At 41.7% G+C, this 3,982-nt stretch overlaps 1 long non-coding RNA gene across 1 annotated transcript; it reads left to right on the top strand.

Moving 5' to 3' along the window:
• Window positions 1-650: 650 nt before the first annotated feature.
• LOC144329820 (uncharacterized) lies at window positions 651-2,695 on the top strand. Its single transcript, XR_013395458.1, has 2 exons — window positions 651-1,126; window positions 2,022-2,695. It is a non-coding gene; the product is annotated as an uncharacterized LOC144329820 (long non-coding RNA).
• Window positions 2,696-3,982: the final 1,287 nt, after the last annotated feature.

Genomic DNA, 3,982 nt, shown 5'->3' with positions numbered 1-3,982 from the left:
ATTTCTTTCTTTAAATGCACTACACACAAGTATAGACACAAAAATATGGGTTGACAAACAGGTGTTCATTATTTAGAAGAAATAAATTTAAATTTTGGTATTTCTTTAAGGTCAGTTTAGTTTGTATGCTCAGGAGACCTAACATGTAGACTTTTGAAGGGACATGTTTTGTGAGCCTTTATAAATATCTATAAAAAATAGAATATCAGAGTTTTTAAAAACTTAAAAGTTGAATAAAACAAAGATTTAAATATTATTATTAAAGTTGTCACCTATTCCCAGATGAGGACTTAGAGAAACAAACAGTTGGCAAACCAGTGTAGCAGGTGTCTTCCGTGAAGCCGGATGCACACCCTGGGAACTGGGCTGTTGCTGGAGCTGACACTACTGTGCTGCACGTCTGGCTGCCACCAGTTGCCTCCCTCTCTGGGAAGTGGAATTTGAATTGCAGGTGCTGACGGCTGATGGAAGAGGGACAAGACCACATTATCTGAAAATTCTTGACTGGGTTGCTTGCTCCTCATTTCACTGCTGGGTGCCACAGGCTTGGGGTTAAATGTTTGTTTTCTGAAAAATATATGATAAATTAGTATGAATTATTTGAAGACGTAAAATCATTCACTGATAATCTCTTCTTGACCAAGTCAGGGATTTTTTTTTTTTTTTTTCAGAGACAGGGTCTCACTCTGCATCCAGGCTGGAGCACAGTGGCATGAATGTAGCTCATTGCAGACTTGAACTCCTTTTGCCTCAGCCACTTGAGTAGCTGGGGCCACAGGCACATGCCACCATATCTGGCTAATCTTTTTTCTTCTTTTCTTTTTTCTTCTCTTTTCTTTTCTTTTCTTTTCTTTTCTTTTCTTTCTTTCTTTCTTTTTTTGTAGAAACAGGTTCTCACTATGTTGCCCAAGCTGGTCCTGAACCCCTAGCCTCAAGTAATCCTCCTGCCTTAACCTACCAAAGCACTGGGATTATAAGTTTGAGCCACCGTGATCAGTCCAGGGTAGGAAATGGAATCTTAACAACTGTCACATGAGCTTTGAGGGGATCCTTCTCCAGATGAGCCTTCACTTGAGACCTCAGCCTTGGACATCATCTACATCTGGATTCCTGACCCAGAGCAACTGTAAGTAATGTGTGTATGGTTTTGAGCCACCACACTATGTGGCAATTTGTTGTGCAGCAACTGATAACTAAAACAAAAGATAGTACATTTAGTTTATAATACTACCCTGGATTAGATTCTGGAACAGAAAAATGGCATTACTGGAAAACCTGGTAAACTCTGAAGAAAGTCTGTAGTTCAGTTATTAGTTTTGTACCACTGTCAATTTATTAGTTTTCATAAATACACTATGGGTGTATAAATAAGATGTTAACATTCTAGTAAACTCCTGGGTATGTAAAACTAGCTGTACTATGTTTGCATCTTTATGTGTATGTAAAATTATTTTAAAATGAAATCTTTGATTTTTTATTTTTAATTTAAAAAGACAGGCATGCGTGTGTTATACCAGCTTCTGGGGAGGCTGACTTGGGAGGATTGCTTGAGCCCAAGAGTTCCACGTTGAAGTGAGCCATGATTGAGTCACTGCGCTCCATCTTAGGAATCAGAGTGAGATCATGACTCAAAAAAAAAAAATGGCCTCAGGGATGAATGGACATATAGGAAAAAAATAGCCAAGCACATTTCTTCTTATGTTTACCCTTCCGAACGTAAATGCATCCACTTCAGGAAGCCACCATCAAACTCAAGGAATGCTTGTCCGTCTTGGACCTCCCCATCACACTCTTCATTTCCAAGTAACTTGTTTGAGTGTCGGTAACCTCTCTTTTCAGAGTTATTTGCTTATGCCTCACATATCCCAGAAAGGGCCATTTTCAGATATTTAGGAGCGTATCTGCAGGATCCCACTGAACAAGTTTTGACAAAGTTTCTGGATGCCAGAGACCAAGATTGAGAAATGTTAGTGACAATAAATATAAATTATATTTCATGTTATGATTTTTTATTAATACAGGCTTAGTTTTCTAAAGATAACTCGCCTTCAAGCCTTGTTGGAGTCCTGTGATAATTTCTTTTCACTCCACGTTCTCCATCAAGAATTTTGTGGAGCTTTGTATTCTGTTGAATACCAGAATTATATCAGCAATTCCCAAGCCCCAAAGTCACCAAATGGGCATCATCGTTGACATCAGGTGGGTGGAATACAAAAAACATATATATATATGGTGGTTGGTGGTTGTGGCAGTTTCTACTTATCTGGACCTGGACAAAAAAATCTTTTCACACCAGAGTTTTGACAGCTGAGATTCAAAATAGGTTTTGCACAGGTGTGGAAAACCTGATAGAGGCAACAACAGGCCAGGTGTGGTGGCTTATGCCTGTAATGCCAGCATATTGGGAGGCCAAAGTGGGTGGATTGCTTGAGTCCAGGAGTTCAAGACCAGTCTGGGCAACATGGAGAAACTGTCTCTACAAAAAAATAGAAAAATTTAGCTTGGTATAATGGCACACACCTGTGGTCCCAGCTACTAAGGAGGCTGAGGCAGGTGGATGGATTGAGCCCAAGAGGTCAAGGATGCAGTGAGCCATGATTGTGTGCCTGCACTGCAGCCTGAGCAATAACGCAGACCCTCTCAAGAAAGAAGAGCGAGAGAGAGAGAGAGAGAGAGAGAGAGAGAGAGAGAGAAAGGAAAGAGGGAAAGAAGGAAGGAAAGGAAGGAAGGAAGAAAATATAACATATCCCCAACCCTCCAGCAGTGATCTAAGAGATAGACACAGGCTGAGTGGTGATTCTGCATATGTGCTGGTTAAACAAAGAATCCCACAGCAGGAAGGACTCTCCACTCACCCCACACACAAGTTCCTGTTCAACACACCGCTACACAGCACCAGGGTTGTTCCCAGGGACCATGCCTAAAAACCCACAAAGACATCGGACTTCATTCTGAACACCCATGGCCATGTATAGTGCTGACTTGTTTTTTTGGTCTATAAAAATGGGGTGTATTGTCTACACCACAGTAATAGTGACAGTGAGAAAATGAGCTCCTGTGGCCTAGAGACTTGGAAGAGACATTCAGCTTCATGGATGTCGTTTCTCATTCTTAGACGAGAGTAACTGTTCCTGTTCCTTAGGTGGTGGTATTTGAGCATTTGTAATTGAAGAAAACTAACTTCTTTAAGCTCATACTTTATTACTTGAGACATGAGAGCTTCATTTAAGGTTCTCATTTTAAAACATGGTGGGTGCTTCCATTTATGTCATTTGAACTGGAGATACTATCATACTTTGGTGACTTCCCTAAGTTCCCCATGTTCAAATCCCTTTTTATCTTCATTTCAATGCATGTTTTCTAATCTATCATGATGAGGAGTGTGAACATCGTGCTTCACCAAACCAGGAAGCAATTAAAAAACAAAAAGCTAGAACGGCAAGTCATAAATTAGACATAAGTAAATGTCCATCAGGGTGATGGAGACTGGAGAGATGAGGTTTAAAAGAAAATAGGCGGCCGGGCGCGGTGGCTCCAGCCTGTAATCCCAGCACTTTGGGAGGCCGAGACGGGCGGATCACAAGGTCAGGAGATCAAGACCATCCTGGCTAACACGGTGAAACCCCGTCTCTACTAAAAAATACAAAAAACTAGCCGGGCGAGATGGTGGGCGCCTGTAGTCCCAGCTACTCGGGAGGCTGAGGCAGGAGAATGGCGTGAACCCGGGAGGCAGAGCTTGCAGTGAGCTGAGATCCGGCCACTGCACTCCAGCCTGGGCGACAGAGCGAGACTCTGTCTCAAAAAAAAAAAGAAAACAGGCACTAAACTCAAAGCTGTGCTAAATGATATCACAGGCACAGATGTCATCGTGTGGGACTCCAAGTTCCCAAACAACCTCTCTGACAGCACAAAAAATATGATTTCCCATAATAAAGTAAGCTACCAGGTTTCAGAGTGGCTGTCCTGGACACTACAATTTTCA

Source organism: Macaca mulatta, chromosome 7, assembly GCF_049350105.2.
Source record: "Macaca mulatta isolate MMU2019108-1 chromosome 7, T2T-MMU8v2.0, whole genome shotgun sequence".
NCBI classification, from domain to species: domain Eukaryota; kingdom Metazoa; phylum Chordata; class Mammalia; order Primates; family Cercopithecidae; genus Macaca; species Macaca mulatta.
The sequence above is the reverse complement of the archived record's forward strand: the minus strand, read 5'-3'. Positions and strand labels throughout refer to the sequence as shown.